Source organism: Protopterus annectens, chromosome 5.part0, assembly GCF_019279795.1.
Source record: "Protopterus annectens isolate FY-2018-M chromosome 5.part0, PAN1.0, whole genome shotgun sequence".
Taxonomy (NCBI): Eukaryota; Metazoa; Chordata; order Ceratodontiformes; family Protopteridae; genus Protopterus; species Protopterus annectens.
This window is the reverse complement of record NC_056735.1, coordinates 283,031,616-283,052,198: the sequence shown is the minus strand read 5'-3', so window position 1 is coordinate 283,052,198 and position 20,583 is coordinate 283,031,616. Positions and strand designations below refer to the sequence as shown.

At 42.3% G+C, this 20,583-nt stretch overlaps 1 protein-coding gene across 2 annotated transcripts in view; it reads right to left on the bottom strand.

Moving 5' to 3' along the window:
* The window catches only part of BCLAF3 (BCLAF1 and THRAP3 family member 3), a 798,586-nt gene that overhangs the window by 10,836 nt on the left and 767,167 nt on the right, over nt 1-20,583 (bottom strand). The gene's annotated exons all lie outside the window — the stretch shown is intronic.

The window sequence follows — 20,583 nt, the reverse complement described above, 5'->3', positions numbered from 1 at the left end:
TAACATCTGTTACACTACTAACCTGCATATTTAACACTGTATATTAACCGTTTTCATGCTTTCAGCCAATACCTGATTTGTTGTCATGACTAGTTACTAGTGATATTCTTTAACTTTAAATTGTTTTTTATGATACTGAAGCTTTTCTCCTCAGCCCCCTGACTGAATTTTGATTGTCATCTAGTCAGACTAGTCCAGGAAAACTGTATATGCATTTGTATTTTGCCTTATTACATTATTTTTATAGTTAGTTTATTAGTGACTTCATAAACTGTAGTGTCTTAGTCTGATAGTGGAGCTTTTCTCCTCGGGCCTCTGCTGAAAATGGACATGTATCCAGCCAGACTAGCCCGGTTAACAAATGTAAAATAAATAAATAAAATAAAAATATTCAACGCTTTCATCCACAGACTTCATCAGAAATGTTAAATACATGAACAACCAGGTATAAATACTCTAAAAAAACCCAATCAGCTTATAAAACAATTAATTAACTTCCTATTGGTTAAAAAACATTTGATGTTGATTGAATCATTCAAGCCAGGGAAAAAATCTGCTCCTAACATCAACTGCCACAAAGTTTCTTTTCTTTCTACTTTATTTTTTAATGTTGCTATCCCTACCATCATCTAAAACCTGCTATAAAATAGCAAAAGTAATATTTTTTATGTGTTTCACGAGATCTTGTGTCTAAAAAGGGCATTATTCATATCTTTTGTTTTAATGGCATAAAGATGTTCTCTCATTCTTACATTTAAATATCTAGTGGTCATCTCTACAGAATATGCCAGTCATCCTGAACATAATGCCATATAAACTACATTATTTGTATTACAGTTAAATCTACCAGGCATTTTTATGGTACAAGATATATTGTCCAGACATATATGGGGCCCCTTGTGTATATACCTACAACAATTACAATTAAAGCATTTACAAGTCCCATTAGGTTTACTAGACACAACTGTAGATCTCGTCTCTTTTCCACTTTCTAATTTTTTTATATTCAAACTTTTTTTATGATCAGAGGATTTATACCTAAAACTTCCCTCAATTTGCTATTCCCTGCTATTATTTTCCAATTATTTTTAACTGTGGAAATAATTCCACTATTATCTACTGTCATTTCCACTGCTAACCTAGAGACAGCTTATGCACTCTTAGTCTGAATGGCAGTGTTGTTAACTACAAGGCCATGAGACAAAATGGGAGGGAAATCCTTATCTCTCCTGGATATTATATCTGAACTAATTTTATTTAAAATTTCTAGAGGATAATCTCTCTCTAAATATAAAGAGGTGATTAACTTCACTTTTTCATAAAAATCCAATTCCTGACTCACCATTCGAGATGCTTTTATCATTTGACACTTGGGTATGTTGTTCTTCATATAAAAAGGATGGTCACTGTTGTAATGTACATAATTGTTCACATAGAAAAATACATAGAAAAGAGACCTAACAAATGATTTGTTGTATAAATTCCAACTAAATTCCACGTCTAAATAACAAACTTTATGACCAATATCACCCCCCCCCCCACACACACACACACACACAAATTTCAAAAAGGAACTGCTGGAGTTCAATTGTTCCAAAAAGGTTACAAAAGAACTAACAGGTCCTTGGATGACAAAAAAACAAATCCTCACTAAACCTATGATAATATAATACTTTATAGAAAAAAACAGGTTAGGTAATATTTCTTTCTCCCACCAACCCATGACGTGGCTCCCATGGCCGCACAGTTTAGCTGTTTATAATATCTACTGTTAAAAATAAAAAAAATTGTTCTCTAACAATTTCCATTAAAGTGTGGTACATTTTTACACATGAAGCATCAAGAGCAACATATTTATATAAAACGTTAGCAACATGTTGATTGGGTTTTTTTTTTTTTTTTTTTTTTTTTAGAGTATCTATACCTGGTTGTTCATGTATTTAACATTTCTGATGAAGTCTGTGGATGAAAGCGTTGAATAAAGCTTTTTTACGCTCAATACGTTGTGCAGTTCATCTCAGTTCCAGCCACATCCTCCAGTTTGCTGCATCCTTTGTTTCTTGGACTGGTGGTCCTTTGTGGTTTTTGTGGTCTTCTTGGTTTTGGTGATGGCTTGTTCTCCAGATGACACGCTGCTTAATCTGTCTCTACATTCAGTGCCGATCAATCAAGATTCAGCTGCAGGAGAGTTTCTCACTGTATTGAAAGACTTACAGAAATCTTTAGCTGTGTTAACTACTAAACTTCAGCCTGGAGAAGGGGGTCCAGCGTTAAGGACTGGCACCAGAGGTAATCCTCTTGTTGAAAAGAACGGAACATTTGTTAATTCTGATAAATCCATTTTTTACAAAAATACTGCTGCAGTATTGAGTTCCAACAGTAACCCATTCATGGAAAGTAAGGGGGCAATGGAACAGTCTATGTCAAAAAAAGTGCCTACAGACCAACTGTTTGAACTAGAAAAGGGGTTGAAAAAGTATCATGCCTTAACAATAGAGAACAACTATTTTAATTATTTATATTTGTTGACCGGGAGTGTCCGACTGGACGTAGGTCCATTTTCAGTGGAGGCCCGGGGAGAAAAGCTCCACAGTTAAAATAAACAGTAGTTGCATTGGATTACATAGCGAGTAACAATTTACATAGCAATTACTTACAACATATTTACAGATGAAGAACATAGTACATCAGTAGACAACTAGAATCTTTATCTGTGAAGTACATAATAGACTAACAAATGTTACAATAAGAAGTTCCTGCTGTATAATAAATACTAGGATTATGAGCATCTGAGCTTGCTATAATCAAGGTAGATAGTGGAGTGGAAAGAAAGGTAGTGGTTGGATGGGGAGGGTGATATTACAGTGGGAGTTGCAAGGGCACAGCCAGCATGTTTTTAGGTGTGCTTTTAGTAAAGTTTTGAAGTGGGTGCATGATGGTATGGAGGTAATTGTGGGTGGGAGGGAGTTCCATAATTTAGCTATGGTGCAAGAGAGTAGTGCTTCACCAGCAGAGTTATTGGCTTTAGTGATCTGCAAGTGATTTTTGTTGCTGGATCTTAGTGGTCTGGTGGTGCGATAGGGTTGGAGTAGATTTTGGAGGGATGGGACATTTAGTGGATGATTTACTAGTTTGTGGGCAAGTGAGAGTTGATACCATTGAAGGAGGTGAGGGAGTTCAAGCCAGCCCAGTTCAGCAAGTGAGAGACAGTGGTGACTACGGTAGGATGCCTCATGTGGTGAATTTGGCGATTTGTTGTAGCAGGTCTCTAGCTTGTTTAGATCGCATTGCCTTAGGTTGGTATATATTGGACAGGCATAAAGTAGGGTGGAGATAAGGTGGGAATTTGCTATTGAAATCTTTGCTGCTTTCGTGAGAAGTTGCTTATTTCTGTATAGCGCTCCTAGTTTTGAGTGGACTTTTTTTATGGTCAAGCATATGTGAATGTCAAATTTTAGTTTATTGTCTATTTCCACTCCTAGCAATTTGGTGTGTTCAGTTGGGTATATAGTGGTGTTGTCTTTTGCTGTGATGTTAAAGTGAGAGTTGTTTTGAGTATGTTTGGTGGGTTGGAAGAGGAGTAGTTTAGTTTTGTTTGGATTGAGTATTAATTGGGCATCGGATAACCAAGTTTCAACAGAGGAAAAGGCTTCCTGTGTGACTTTTTGCAGTTTGGGTAGGGACTGGGCTGAGCAGATGATGGTTGAGTCATCTGCGTATTGTACGAGTGTGCCATGTTTGGTGGCAGAGGCTAGATTATTGGTAAAAACAGAGAAGAGTAGGGGTCCAAGGATGGATCCTTGGGGTACCCCTATGGAGACAGGTAGTTGGGGAGATATGTCATTCTGCCATACAACGGATTGTTGGCGGTCAGACAGGCAACTCTGAAACCAGTTGGTGACTGATTGTGAGAAGGCTAGGTTATTGAGGAGAGAGATAAGTTGTTTGTGTGGGACCATGTCAAATGCTTTAGATAGGTCTAGGAAAGTAGCAGAGGAGAGACAGCCATTGTTTTTATGCTGAAGGATAGTGTTAGTAAAGGAGAGTAAGGCAGTGGTGGTGCTATGGTTTGGTCGGAAACCATACTGAGTATTGGAAAGGAGGTTGTTAGTAAGGAGGTAGTCGGAGATCTGAGAGTGTATGCATCTCTCTAGTATTTTGGAGAGTGGAGAGAGAATAGCTATATTTTGAACATTATATCAGCAACAAGATAGTACCAAAGGGGTTCAGTTTTTTTTAAAATGCCGAACGGGGTCCAACAAGATGAGTCATTTTTTAAAGAGGTGGTGACTTTTTTCAACAATGCTGGAATCGAGTTTTTAAAACTTTTAATCCAGGGTAACATGGCAAATATAGAGACTTTGAAAAACAAGTTAGAGGCATTAGACAAAGAAATCCAAGACCAGCTGGAAGTGGATAAAGAATTTGATGAGAGCTACTTCAAAATTTTTGAGGTAGTTGATCAACATAAAAAGTACAGTTTTGTACCTACCATAAATGTAGATGTCCGATAGGTATGCAACTGCAGTCCTAACATATGGGTTGTCCTGCCTCAGGCAGCCCTTCGGTTGGCCAGATTCCAAAGTCTGGGTCCGGCGTCGGCTGATGTCGCCCTTTCCCCGACGTCAGAGCAGCTGGGGTATAAAAGCGTCAGCCGACGCCATCTTCTTCAGTGTTTCTTGCCCCAGATGCCAGGTGCCCTCTAAGGAAGGCTAAAGTTTGAAAATAGAGAAAAAATTCCAGACAAGTACAACAACATAAAAACAAATACACCATCAAGGATTACCCCAGGTAGCTAAAATGAGGGGTAGAACCCAAAAGAAGACCACAGAGGGGTAGGTGGGAGGGAAAACCTGACTTCAGTTGCATACCTATCAGACATCTACATTTATGGTAGGTACAAAACTGTACTATGTCCTTCAAGGATGCAACTGCAGTCCTAACATATGGGTTGAATACCATAGCCAACCTGGGGGTGGTAGGCACTAAGACAAAGATGGTGTAGCTAAAATTCCCTGCAGGACTGCAGAAGCAAACCCTGCTCTGGATCTGGAATATAAAGGCAGGTTGTAATGTTTGGAAAATATATGCACGGAGCTCCATGTAGCAGCTTCTAAAATGTCCTTTGTTGCCACTCCTCTTAAAAAGGCTGTGGAGGTGGCTGTAGCTCTGGTGGAATGTAGCCTGATGTCAGCTGGCACAGTTTTTCCATGAAAAGAGTAGCAGAATCGAATGCAATTTCCAATCCATTTAGAAATTGTCTGTTTGGAAATTGCTTTTCCCTGCAATCCAGCAGCGCAAGCTACAAAAAGCTGGTCAGATTTTCTGAAAGACTTTGTTCTGTCCAAGTAATAGCGCAACTGTCTGTGTATGTCCAAGGTGTGCAGAAGTCTCTCTCCTTTATTTTGAGGATTGGGAAAGAAGGTAGGCAGGTGAATAGCTTGATTCAGGGACACCCTGGATACCACCTTTGGCATGAATGACGGATTGGTTCTCAAAGAAACTCTGTCCTGATGAAAAATGAGAAATGGTTATATTGCCATAAGGGCCTGTAGCTCAGAGACTCTTCTTACTGAGGTTACTGCCAGTAGGAAAGCTGTCTTCCAAGACAGAAATTTCAACTCTGAAGATGCTGCTGGTTCAAAGGGAGGAAGAGTTAATTTTTCCAGCATGAAGTTGAGGTCCCATGCAGGCACTGGTGGTTTCCTTGGAGGGTTGATGTTCTTTATACCTCTTAGAAACTGTCCTAGCAATGGGTGAGAAAATACAGGCGGATCAGTGTTATATTTGGCAGATATTGCTGAAGCATGTATTTTTATGGAAGAATATGAAAGGCCATTGTGGAGCATTTCAGCCAAATATTCGAGGATCTGTGGAATGCTCATCACTGATGGGTCTTGACCCTTTTTTGTTGTTCCAGATAAGAAATCTCTTCCATTTTGCTGAGTATGTTTTTCTAGTGGAAAGTCTGCGCGCCTCCAGGATGATATCTTTTACCCTTTGGGAAAGTGTATCCTGAGGAATAGTCATGGAATCTTCCAAGCTGTCAGCTTCTGTGTTTTCAAGCTGGGGTGTAGTGTCCTGTAATTGTGCTGTCAGAAGTAGCCATTGAGGAAGGAGCCACGGATTGGTGTGTGTCAAGCTCCGTAGCAGTGGGTACCAGTGTTGTCTTGGCCAGTCTGGAGCTATCAGTATGACTTTCGGCTGCTCTGTCTTAATCTTTAGTAACACCTTGGTCATCAAAGGAAGAGGTGGGAAGGCATATAGTGTTAGAGAGTTCCAACTGAAGGAGAGAGCGTCCACCTTCCATGCTTGAGGATGGTATGTCCTTGTGCAAAACTTTTTCAGATGGTGGTTGAGGTGGGAGGCAAAAAGATCTATGTCCGGCCTTCCCCATGCTTGAGTTATTTGTAAGAAAATGTCTGGATGCAACATCCATTCGTGTGGATCCATGATGTTTCTGCTTAGGCTGTCCGCCAGAACATTGTCCTTCCCTGGTACAAACTGGGATTGTAGCTCTATTTTCAATTGAAGGGAAATATCCCAGAGATTCATTGCCAGTCTGCAAAGAGGGTAGGAATGGGTACCTCCTTGCTTGTTTATGTACCACATAACTGTGGTATTGTCTGTCTTTATTAGTAGATGGCCCTGATGCATGAACTTTTCGAAGGCCTTGATTGCATGTGCCAGAATTTCTTTTTGGTTGATGTGCAGGTGCTTTTCTTTTTGTGTCCATTGTCCTTGAATGCATCTTCCCTCCATGTGCGCCCCCCATCCATGGTCTGAGGCATCTGTTGTTATGGTTTGACTTGTATGAGGCTTGCTGAAAGGCAGACCTTTGTTTATCTGGCTTGCTTGGGCCCACCACAGAAATTCCTTTTGAAGGCATGGAATGAGTGGGATCAAAGCTTCCAGGCTGTGGCTGTGTTGAGACCATAGACTTTTTAGATACCATTGTAGTTTCCTCATATGCAGCCTTGCGTGTGGAATCAGAAGAATGCAAGAAGCCATGAAACCCAGGGCCTGCAGGATTTTCCTTGCAGTCATCTGGGTATGTGTTGCTAATTTTCTGAAGTATTCTGGTAATTGTTTTTGTTTTTCTTTTGTCATAAACGCCATCTGGGTGTTTGTGTCCAGTGTGGCACCCAGGAAAGGTATTTGTTGGGATGGTACGAGACTTGATTTCTGAATATTGACTGTGTATCCCAAGGCCTGCAGTAGGTGAATGACATAGTCCAAGTTTTTTAACAAGGCTTGTTGGCTGTCCGCTTGTATAAGGCAGTCGTCCAGGTAAGGGTATATTTGTATCCCCTGAAGTCTGCAATGTGCAATTACTGATGCCAGGCATTTCGTGAACACTCTGGGTGCAGTAGATAAGCCAAAGGGCAATGATGAGAATTGATAATGCTCTGAGCCTGCAAGAAATCTGAGGTATCTTCTGCAACTTTGTCTGACTGGGACATGCAGGTATGTCTCCTTGAGGCCCAGAGTTACCAGCCAAGACCCCTTGTCCAGCATGGGAAGGAGTTGCTGTAAAGTCAGCATTTTGAATTTTGGCACAATAAGGTAAGTATTCAGGGCGGACAAGTCCAGAATGGGTCTCCATTGGTTTTCTTTTCTTGGAACAAGGAACAGTCTTGAATAAAATCCTTGGCCTTGTTCTGCAGAAGGAACCTTTTCTATTGCTCTTATTTGAAGTAGGTTGGTTACTTGTTTGAGTGCCTCTGCCCTTTGATTTGGTGGCAGATTTGGCCTGCTATGTCTTGTTGGTAGTGTATGAAAATGGAATCTGTATCCTTTGTCTATTATGTCCAGAATCCATTTGTCCTTTGTAATATTGTGCCAATTTTGTGAGAATAAAGATAATTTTCCGCCCAAAGGTGCTTCTAATTGAGCCCTGGATGGCGGAGTCAAAGTCAAGTCATTGAGATTGTCCCTGTGGAGCAGTGGAAGGTCCTGCCCCACCTCTCTGGTTCGGAGGCTGCCATTGACGTCCTCTGTAGGAGCCTCGAGTTTGCCCTCTACCTCTGCCACGTCTGTTTTTGCCTCTTTGACGTTTGTCTGTGTCTGGAAAGGACCAATGCTTGGAAGGCCAATTCCTGCTGAATCTTGGAGGATGTACCTGGAGGAAATCATTGACTGTTTGCACTGATTTTGCCTTTTCCTCTATTTTCTTTAAAACCTCTTGTGCAGTAGCACCAAATAGCTTATGTTTCTCTAGTGGTGCGTCCAAAAGCTTAATTTTCACATGGTCTGGCAATGTTTGTTCCTTTAACCAAGCATGTCTGCGTATGACCTCACCTGTCATTGCTGCTCTACATGAAGCTTCCAATGCATCATATCCACACTGAAGGAAATGGTTGCTAACCTGCTGAGTCTTATAAACCAATTCCTGTAACCCCTTTCTATCTAGTGGTTCAGGGGAAGCCAATTTCTTTTGCAAGTCATCCAACATGTATTCCTGATACTGAATCATATGAAATTGACAATTTAATGCTCGCATAGAAAGGGTGGAAGATGTATATACTTTCTTGCCCCACCTTTCTAAAGCCCTAGAATTTCTTTCCGAAGGAAGTGGATTCTTAGCCGTAGTGGAGGAAACCCCTTTAGGCCCCTGAGAAATAGTTTCAGGGTCAGCAGTATGGCCCTTGTACAGAAACTGATGTGTGTCTGGGACCCTGTAGTACCGGTCTGGCTTGACAGGAGCAGGGGGGGAGGGGGTCAGGGGAAACACTAGAATCTAAGTACACATCATCTAAAACATTTAAAACTGGAGGAATAGCTAAGGGTCTATGCTGAGGTAGCTTTAAAAATTCCCTTAACCTTTTCCTAGAATCTGAGTATTCTTGGCCTTGCCATTTTAAGTGTTCCCTCATGGAATGAAGTGTTTCCCCAAAGGAAAACTCCTCAGGAGGAGAAGCAGAGGGAATGGATTCCTCCGCATCAGAATCCTCGTAGGCCGGGAAGGCCTCCTCCTGGTAGTCTGAATGTGCAGAATCACCTGAGGCCTCATCAGAGGACTGGGGATATACCTGCTCAACCCTAGGCCTCTTGACATAAGGCGGCTGAGAGCCTCTATCTGGATGTGGCTGAGAACCCCTAATTAAAGAAATAAGGTCCTCAGCTAAACTTAAAATTTGAGAACCAGAAGTGGATCCCAGAGAAACAGATCTTGGAGGGAGAGACTTAGCCTGTTTGGCAGCCTTAGCATGTGTGTAGGCCTTAATGGACATAGACACGGGAGGCCTGGCAGCCCCGCGTGCTGGAGTAGTCTTATCCACTGAAATGGTGTTAGAAATATCCTGGGCTTCGGTCTCAGAGGGGAGAACAGAAACCGGCACCGAGCTGGCCTCCGGCACCGAAGTAACCAGTGGGGTGGTGTCGTCGGTCTGTAGCGGTTGTGAAACTGGCTCAGAAGAGACCGAGACACTTGCGGTAGGCCTAAGCGTGGTGTCGGCCGAGACCGCGGACTGCAGGTGTCGGTCCTTATCCTTCCGTTTTTTAGGTAAATGCGCTGTCGGAAGCTCCGATGACATGATACAACCGAAATCTTCCCCAAAATAATCCTGTGCAAACTCTGTCCGACGCCTAAGAGTGCGTCTATTGAAAGAAGCACAAGCTGTACAGGCAGAGACGTTGTGTTCTGGGCCTAGGCAGGGTAAGCAGTAAGTGTGGAAATCCTTATGAGGTATTTGTTTCCCACAAGTTAAACAATTATTAACTTTTACAGTTTTATCTGACATCGGCTGAGGCAAGAAAAGGTCCCCAACGGGGTACTTAGCTTTTTTGAAGACTTCAGTAGCTGAAAACACAGGAGCTGGTCGACCGGCACTTGCGAACTGCTTCTGCTTCGGGCGCCGCGCGGCAAGAAAGACTGAAGAAGATGGCGTCGGCTGACGCTTTTATACCCCAGCCGCTCTGACGTCGGGGAAAGGGCGACATCAGCCGACGCCGGACCCAGACTTTGGAATCCGGCCGACCGAAGGGCTGCCTGAGGCAGGACAACCCATATGTTAGGACTGCAGTTGCATCCTTGAAGGACATCGGTGATTACTCAAAGAAAAATTGGAAAACTGGATTGTGATGTGAAAGTACACAAGTGGTATAGCTTATGCCTTTTTTTCTGATAAAAAGATTGAGAACACATCTAGATTCAATCACATGTATTCCTATAGCACAGCAGTAAAACGAGTGACTATACCTTTAAATCAGAATTCAAATCAGAATCGGAAAGGCAGTGTTACATTACACGCTAGTGGTTCCCAGGCTCAGATCAACATTAGATCTATAACGGACAGCAGTAAGAGCGTTTTTTTGTCAGCCAAGAAGCAACTGCTGTCAATGCAGGACCGAGCTCAAAAAACAGAGCCAAACCAGGTGTGAGGAACAGAAATGTTTCCAACCATACGAGAGGGAGAAGTTGTTTTTGGAAGAGGAATTAAATCCTAGAACTGGGCTGAATGGTAAAGAAACTTTATATAATTTGACAGACATTGTTTTAACTGATGAGCAACATTTTCTGAAATTGGGTTTGAATTTTATTTCGAGCCGAAGGGCGAATATAGCCAACTCACTGTTGGAACTAAAAATGTACATTAGAAATTTAAACCTGGTGTATATCATGAACATCATCCATGTTAGAAAATCTTTGCATAAACCATCCACTTATAACCCTCCTTTGCATTAAACATTAAAAGTCTTTGAAAATTATTGTGAAAAAGACGAGGCTTTTGTTGAATGAGAAATCAAAGCATCATTTTTTTAATTTTACAAATGAAGAAAGGAAGTTTTTGATAAACTTTGGCAATGAAAGACAGATACGTTGTATGAAAGAAGACGAAGGGGGTGGACTGATTTTAATGCATAATACTGATTATACTACAGCCATAGAACAAATGTTGAACAATGTGGACGAATATTGTGAAATCACTTACGATGCAATACTTAGAAGCCATAAATATGTGGAATATTGTCTTTATGATTTATTAATGAATGGCGAATTATCCAATGAATTGTATAATTTTTTTGTTAGTTGAAAATCCAAAAGTGGGTATACTTTTCTGTATACCCAAAATACATAAAAATGTGGTAAAACCACCATTTTGCCCTATAGTTTCAGCAACAGGGAGTTCAACAGAGGGGATTTCATTGTTTTCAGATTCAGTTTTAAAACCATATGTACAACAACTGGCTTCCTATATAAAAGACTCATGGTCTTTTTTAGATGGGATCAGAATGTTTACATCTAGCAATACATTTTTGGAGTCTAGCAATGATGAATTCTTTATGGTAGTGGTGGATGTTCAAGCTTTGTACACCTCTACACCTCAGTTTGAAGGGTTGGAACATGTTTCTAACTTTTTATATAAATATGCTGCTCTTGATGCTTCATGTGTAAAAATGCACCACACTTTAATGGAAATTATGTTAGAGAACAATTTTTTTTCTTTTTAACAGTAGATATTATAAACAGCTAAAGGATGTGGCCATGGGGGCAATGGTTGCCCCTGCTTTAGCAGGCCTAGTCATGGGTTGGTGGGAGAAAGAAATATTACCTAACCTGGGTTTTTTCTGTAAAGTTTTATATTATCGTATGTTTACTGAGGATTTGTTTTCTGTCATCCAAGGACTTGTTAAGTTCTTTTGTAACCTTTTTGGAACAACTGAACTCCAGTAGTTCCTTTCTGAAATTTGTGGGGGGGGGGGGGTGATATTGGACATAAAGTTTATTATTTAGATGTGGAATTGAGTTGGAATTAATACAAATCATTTGTTAGCAAAATGCAGAGAAAAGAGACCTACGTGAACAATTACGTGCATTACAACAGTAACCATGATTTTTATATGAAGAACAATGTACCCAAGGGTCAAATAAGAGCATCTCGAATGGTGAGTCAGGAATTGGATTTTTATGAAGTGAAGTTCATCACTTCTTTATTTTTAGAGAGAGGTTATCCTCTAGAAATTTTAAATAAAATTAGTTCAGATATAATATCCAGGAGAGATAAGGATTCCCCTCCCATTTTGTCCCATGGCGTTGCAGTTAACAACACTGCCTTTCAGACTAAGAGTGCAGAAGCTCTCCCTAGGTAAGCAGTGGAAATGACAGTAGATAGTAGTGGAATTACTTCCACAGTTAAATAATTGGAAAATAATAGCAGGGAATAGCAAACTGAGGGAAGTTTTAGGTATAAACCCTCAGTTTGTTCATAAAAAAAGTTTGAATATAAAAACTTTATTAGAAAGTGGAAATGAGACCAGATCTAGGGTTGTGCCTAATAAACCTAATGGGACTTATGTTTTAATTGTAATTGTTGTAGGTATATACATGAGGGGCCCTATATATGTCTGGACAATATATCTTATACCATAAGAATACCTGGTAGATTTAACTGTAATACAAATAATAGAGTTTATATGGCATTATGTCCAGGATGCCCGGCATATTATATAAGTATTTCCACTAGAGGTTTACATATAAGAATGAGAGAACATCTTTATGCCATTAAAACAAAAGATATGAATAATGCCCTTTTTAGACACAAGATCTTGTGAAACACAAAATATATTCTTTTGATATTTTAGAGCAGGTTTTAGATGATGGTAGGGGTGGCAACATTAAAAATAAAGTAGAAAGAAAAGAAACTTTGTGGCAATTGATGTTAGGAGCAGATTTTTTTCCCAGGCTTGAATGATTCAATCAATATCAAATGTTTTTTTAACCAACAGAAAGTTAATGATTTAATTGTTTTATAAGTTGATTGTTTTTTTTTTTTTATATAGAGTATTTGTACCTGGTTGTTCACGTATTTAACATTTTTGATGAAGTCTGTGGATGAAAGCATTGAATAAAGCTTTTTTATGCTCAGTTCATCTCAGTTCCAGCCAAATCCTCCAGTTTGCTGTATCCTAAGCCCTAGACTTACTTGATTTACGGACATGCAGCAAGTTCATTAGGTTTGGGTAGTGGGTTGGTTTGTAGCCAGGCATAAGTTTACCCTAAGAGGTCATGGGGTATAGTGACATGGACTTTAGTTGGTCCGTATAAGGCACATGCTGGAGGCCCTTGATCTTCTTTGTTAGAGACCTCTGAGGTCTCTCTAATTGATGCTCTAATTTATATTATGAATGCTAATCTTACATCATGTGCAACACCACAATGGAAAAAGTGCAATGCAAAATGTTACAATGTGACAATGAAGGTCAATGAACTTCTGCATTTGGTACCTATGTATAAAAGGCCATATACATGTCCCTATTCGACTTCATTACAAAACTTTCAGGCAACAGTAAAAGGGAATTCAGCTACACACTAAACCTACAATTGCTAACCTTTAGAGATTGCAGTGGAACTCGATAGCATATTCAAATGATGGCATTTTAAGTCAAGATATACATGATTTTTTTTAAGGGTGGGGCAACAAGAATAAAGGAGGAGAAGCCATTCTAGACTTCTGTCAGGCAAATGGCTTGATAGTAGCCAACACATGGTTCAGAAAGAGAGAGAAGACCACATACAAGAGTAGTCAACATGCAACTCAGGTAGACTTCCTCTTGGTAAGGAAAAGCCACTGGGGTAGAATCCATGACTGCAAAGTCATCCCTAGTGAAACAGTCACCCCACAGAATAAATCACTAGTTGCCACAATCAGCTGCAAGCAGTGGTCAAAGAAGGGTCTAAAGTCAACAGAAACCAGGCTGAAGACAGTACAGTTTTGTACCTACCATAAATGTAGATGTCCGATAGACATGCAACTGCAGTCATAACATGTGGGTTGTCCTGCCTCAGGCAGCCCTCGGTCGGCCGGATTCCAAAGTCTGGGTCCGACGTCGGCTGATGTCGCATTTCTCTCTGACGTCAGAGCGGCTGGAGTATATAAGCATCAGCCGACGCCATTTTCTTCAGTGTTTCTTGCCCCAGATGCCAGGTGCCCTCCAAGGAAGGCTGTAATCAAATTGGAAGACAAAAACAGGATTCCAAACAAATACATGAGCAATAAAACAAATACACCATAACAGATATCCCCAGCTAAGAATAAGGGGGATAGGAGTGGACCCTAGGCATAGAGGGGTATGGAGGGAGGGAAAACCCGACTGCAGTTGCATGTCTATCATACATCTACATTTATGGTAGGTACAAAACTGTACTATGTCCTTCAAGAATGCAACTGCAGTCATAACATGTGGTAGAATACCATAGCTTAGCTGGGGGAGGAGGTATGCTCTAGGAAAGAGATGGTGTGGCAATCAAACCCTGCAGGACTGCCGAAGCAAAGCCTGCTCTGGATCTGGAATATAGAGGGAGATTGTAGTGTTTGGAGAATGTATGCACAGAGCTCCATGTAGCAGCTTCTAGAATGTCCTTTGTAGGCACCCCTCTTAAAAATGCTGTAGAGGTGGCTGTAGATCTGGTGGAATGTGGTCTGACATAGGCTGGAACAGTCTTCCCATAAAAGGAATAACAGAATCTGATGCAATGTCCAATCCATTTAGAAATAGTCTGTTTTGAAATTGCTTTTCCTTGGACTGCAGGGGCGTAAGCTACAAAAAGCTGTTCAGACTTCCTACTGGCCTTGGTTCTGTCCAGGTAGTATCAAAGTTGTCTATGAATGTCCAAGGTATGCAAAAGTCTTTACCCCTTATTCTCAGGATTGGGGAAGAAAGCAGGCAGATGAATGGCTTGATTTAGAGAAACCCTAGATACCACCTTTGGCATGAAAGTAGGGTTGGTCCTTAATGAAACCCTGTCTCTGTGGAAAATAATAAAGGGTGGTATTGCCATTAGGGCTTGTAGCTCTGAAACCCTTCTTGCTGAGGTGATTGCCAACAGAAAAGCTGTTTTCCATGAGAGAAATTGCAAGTCAACTGAAGCTGCTGGCTCAAAAGGAGGTAGAGTCAGTTTTTCTAAGACAAAATTGAGGTCCCAGGCTGGCACTGGGGCCTTTCTTGGTGGCTTAATGTTCTTGATTCCCCTGAGGAATTGTCTTAGTAAGGGGTGAGAGAAAACAGGAGGATCAGTGTTGTATCTAGCTGAAATAGCAGATGCATGTATCTTTATTGAAGAATATGAGAGGCCGCTCTGTAACATATCTGCCAAATATTCCAAGATGAGTGGGATGTTCGGTAATGATGCATCATGTCCCTTGCTGGTATTCCAATTGCTGAATCTTTTCCACTTTGCTAAGTAAACCTTTCTGGTGGATGGTCTTCGAGCCTCTGTTAGTATCCGCTGAACTTCCTTGGAGAGAGATAAGCTGAAGTTATTTATGGGATCTCCCAGGCTGTTAGCTGCAGTGTCTGAAGGTTGGGATGCAGTGTTTCGAAATTGTGTTGAGTCAAAAGTAGAGGCCACTGAGGGAGGGCCCACCTCCTGGTGTGACATATGCGCCGTAGTAGTGGGTACCAGTGTTGTCTTGGCCAATCCGGAGCTATTATGATTCCCTTGGGCTTCTCTGCTTTGATCTTTAGTAATACTGAGGTCATCAGTGGCAGAGGTGGGAATGCATAGATTGCTAGGGAGTTCCAGTTGAATGAAAGGGCGTCTATTTTCCAAGCCTTTGGATGGTAAGTCCTTGTGCAAAATTTTGGTAGAAGATGATTGAGGTGAGAGGCAAATAGGTCCACTTCTGGCTTGCCCCATGTCGAAGTGAGTTGTCTGAAAGCCTTCGGATGTAACCTCCACTCGTGTGGATCTGTGAAATTCCTGCTTAGGCTGTCCGCCAACACATTGTCTTTTCCTGGAACACCGAGGCCCACCATAGGAATTCCTTTTGTAGGCATGGAATGAGTGGTATGATCGTCTCCAAGTTGTTGCTGTGTTGAGACCAAATGCTTTTTAGGTACCATTGAAGCTTTCTCATGTGTAGTTTTGCTAACGGAACCAGTAGGATGCAGGATGCCATGTAACCCAGGGCCTGTAGGAATCTCCTTGCAGTCATCTGGGTGAGTTTTGCTAAACCTTTGAAGTACTGAGTTAACTTCTCTTGCTTGTCTTCTGTCAGGTAAGCCATCTGAGAGGCTGTGTCTAGTTTGGCTCCTAAGAAGATTATTTGCTGGGATGGCTGCAGTCTTGACTTTTGGAAGTTGACTTGTGTATCCCAGAGCTTGAAGTAATCGTATGACATAATCCAGGTTTTTTGTCAACATCAATTTGTCGTCCGCTTGTATGAGGCAGTCGTCCAGGTACGGGTAAATTTGTATACCCTGGAGCCTGCAATGAGCAATTACTGAGGCCAGGCATTTTGTAAATACTCTGGGTGCAGTAGATAAGCCAAATGGCAATGCTGAGAATTGATAATGCTCTGGCCCTGCAAGAAATCTGAGGTATCTTCTGCAGCTGTGTCTGATAGGGACATGCAGGTATGCCTCCTTGAGGTCCAGAGTAATCAGCCACGACTCCTTGCCCAGCATGGGAAGGAGTTGCTGTAGAGTCAGCATTTTGAACTTTGGTACTATGAGAAAGGTGTTTAATGCGGACAAGTCCAGTATTGGTCTCCATTGAGATTCTTTTCTTGGAACAAGGAACAGTCTTGAGTAAAACCCTGTTCTTGTTCTTGTTGTGGAACTCTTTCTATTGCTTTCATTCGAGTCAGCAGAGTGATTTGCTTGATAGCCTCTGCCCTTTGATGTTGTGGTAGATTTGGCATGCCTTGTTTTCTTGGTAAGGTATGAAAATGAAACCTGTACCCTCGGTCTATAATGTCCAAAATCCATTTGTCCTTTGTCAGTCTGTGCCAGTTTTCTGCAAACAGAGATAATTTCCCGCCCAAGGGAGCTTCTAGTTGTTCCCTGGTAGGCGGTAGTAGAGGAAAGTCATTGAGTTTGTGGTTGTTGGGCAGGTGAAACCCCTGCGTCACTTCTTTGGTTTCCTGGCTGCCATTGTCGTCCCCTGTAAGGGCCTCTGTATTGGCCTCTTCCTCTGCCACGCCTGTTCTTACCCCTTTGAAACTTTTCTGGATTAGGAAAGGACCAGTTTTTTGAAGGCCAATTCCTACTGAATCTGGGGGGTTGAACCTGGAGGAAATCTTTCACAGTCTGAACTGATTTTGCTTTTTCTTCAATGGTCTTTAACACATCCTTAGCATTTGCACCAAAAAGCTTGTTCTTTTCCAAAGGTGCATCCAGAAGTTTTGCTTTTACATGATCTGGTAGAGGTTGTTCTTTTAACCAAGCATGTCTACGCATCACTGCCCCTGTCATAGCTGCCCTACATGAAGCTTCCAGTGCATCATATCCACACTGCAGGAAGTGATTGCTTACTTGCTGAGTGTTATGTACAGCTTCCTGCAAAGTCTTCCTGTCTAAAGGATCAGGAGAAGCTAATGTTTTTGTAAATCTTCTAAGAGATAATCCTGATACTGGAACATATGAAAAGGCAATTTAAAGCTCTCATAGATAAGGTAGTGGATGTGTAAACCTTTTACCCCATCTCTAATGACCTTGCTTCCCTGTTGGAGGGCAAAGGATTTTTTGAGGTGGAAGCTGAAACTCCTTTAGGCCCCTGTGAAATAGTTTCCAAATCAGCAGTATGGGCCCTGAATAAATGGGAATGAGTTTCTGGGACCCTGTAATACCTGTCTGGCTTGGCTGGAGCAGGAGGAAGAGAATCAGGGGTAGCACTAGAATCAGAATACAAATCATCCAGAACATCAAGTACAGGAGGAATAGCTAAGGGCCTGTGCTGAGGCTTCTTAAGGAAAGTCCTAAGGTGTTTCCTAGAATCAGAATATTCCTGACCCTGCCACTTGAAATGTTCCCTCATGGTGTGCAGAACTTCCCCAAAAGAAATATCCTCAGGAGGGAGGCCAAGGTATGGAATCTTCTGCATCCGAGTCCTCATAGGTCTGGAAGAGCTCTTCCTGGCTATCAGAGTGGACAGAGCCCTCAGAGTCTTCATCTGAAGGAGAAGGGTCAGAGGGTTCAACCCAGGGCCTTTTATCAGGAGGAGGCTGGGATGCTCTCTCAGGATGGGCCTGTGAACCTCTGATCATGGAAATTAAATCAGCAGCCATGGACATAATTTGTGTCTCCGGAGTCGGCTGAGGTAAGGATTTGGAAGCAATATGCTTTGTTTTGCTGGCTGCCTTAGCCCTAGTGTAGGCCTTAATAGACATGGCCATAGGAGGCCTGGCAGCTCCACGTGCAGGAGTGACCTTGTCTACAGCAATGGTCTAGGGCATTTCCTCAGTTTCGGTATCCGGAGGAAAGTCTATAACTGGCGTCGGAGTAATATCTGGAATCGGAGTCGTCGGTAATGTGGTGTCTTCGGTTCGGAGCGGTGGAGAGACTGTCTTAGAGGGAACCGGGGCACTCGCGCTAGGTTTTGGCGTGGAGTCAGTGGTAGATGCGGGCCGAGGAAGTCAGTCCCGGTCTTTTCGCTTTTTGGGAGTTTGCGATGTCGGAAGATCCGATGGCATGGTGTAAGCAAATTTATCGCCGAAAAAATCTTCAGCGAACTCCGCCCGGCGCCTGAGAGTGCGCTTGTTGAAGCGAGCACAGGCTACACAGGCCGAGACGTCGTGGTCTGGGCCAAAGCAAGGGAGGCAGTAAGAGTGGAAATCCTTATGAGGTATTTGTTTACCACAAAAAAGACAATTGTTAACTTTTTCAGTAATTTCTGACATCGGCCGAGGCAAGAAAACGTCCCCAACGGGGTACTTAGCTTTTTTGATGACTTCGGTATCGTAGAATACAGGAGCTGACCGACCGGCACTTGCGAACTGCTTCTGCTTCGGGCACCGCGCGGCAAGAAAGACTGAAGAAAATGGCGTTGGCTGATGCTTATATACTCCAGGCGCTCTGACGTCGGAGAGAAATGCGACATCAGCCGACGTCGGACCCAGACTTTGGAATCCGGCCGACCGAGGACTGCCTGAGGCAGGACAACCCACATGTTATGACTGCAGTTGCATTCTTGAAGGACATCTGGAAACTGACTGGAGAGAAAGCATAACAGTTGAAAGAATTACGCAGAACTCTAGCACCCCAAGAGGAGGAGGAAATATGTGGAGTTGAAGAAGAATGGCAGCGCCTAAAAACAGCATGTGTTAAGACTACAGAAAAGGCATGTGGCCGAGCCAAGAATGGAAATAAGGTATATAAGGAAAGCTGGTGGTGGAATGCAGGAGCCCAGGAAGTCATCAAAAGAAAAAAGGAGTGCATGAAGAAGTGGGAGATAAAAAAGACTGACCAGGCTAGGAAGGACTACTGGTTGGCTCACAAAGAATCTAAGAAAGAAGATGCAATAGTAAAGAACAGGGCAACAGAGGCACTGTACCAACTTCTGGAAAGTGACTCAGTAAGGGCCACAAAGAAACTATATCAGGTTGCAAGGAAAAAACACAGAAAGATAAAGATAGTATGACACCCTTCATAAGGGATGCCAGCAGCAACCTGCTCACCAGTCCAGAGGGCATCAAAGGCAGATGAAAGGAGTATTTCCAGCAGCTTTTGAATGAAAAAAACCCCACAGATGTTGCACTGCCCCAGAAACAGCCTATGATGAGAGAAGAGGAGCCCACCCAAGAAGAAGTAAGAACAGCGGTTTACTATCAGAATTGAAAACGTCACTCGGTCGAACGTTGTATAGTCGAATACATAAGGTCGGAAACACAAATGTCGAAGGCAGTATAATCAATCGGGAACGGTTTTACCATGGGTCGAGGTAGGGAGGATGTTTGTAGTAGGGTATTATACTGTACACCTACCTCGACCCATGGTAAAACCGTTCCAGATTGATTATACTGCCTTCGACATTTGTGTTTCCGACCTTATGCGTTCGACTATACAATGTTCGACCGAGTGACGTTCGCAATTCTGATAGTAAACCAAGAACAGCACTAAGGAAGATGAAGTCAGGGAAAGCAGCAGGCTCAGATGAGGTCACAGCAGATATGATAAAGATGCTAGGTAGGATAGGGGAGAAATGGCTCCTGAGGATACTAATAGCAGTGTGGAGAGAGAGGCGTATCCCAGATGACTGGAGAATAAGCATACTCGTTGCCAGTGTAGAAGAACAAAGGGGACATCCACAACTGTGGGCAGTACAGAGGCATCAAACTCCTATCACACTGCATGAAAGTTCTGGAGAGGGCGATTGATAAACGGATACGCAGAGTAGTAGAATGCAATATGGGAGATGAGCAGTTTGGATTCAGATCAGCAGTCTGGATTCAGATCAGGATGCAGCACAACTGACCCGATGTTTGCATTGAGACAGATACTTGAGAAGAAGCTAGAGATGAGGAGAGTGTCCAACTGGGAATTCCTAGACTTGGAGAAATAATATGACAAAGTCCCAAGAAAGCTGATATGGGTAGTACTACGGTGGTTTGAAGTCCTCAAAACATTGGTAGAATTAGTGCAGGCTATGTACAAGGACTCAATGACTCGTATGAGCAGTGTTTGGCCTCACAGAGGGGTTCCCAGTGGGAGTGGGTGTACATCAGGGTTCAGCTCTGAGCCCAATGCTGTTCATACTGGTGATGGACTACATTAGCAAACAGGTGGGATTCAACAAAGCTGCTGTATGCATATGATGTGGCAGTACAGGCAGACTCTGAGCTAGAACTTCAGCAAAGGATA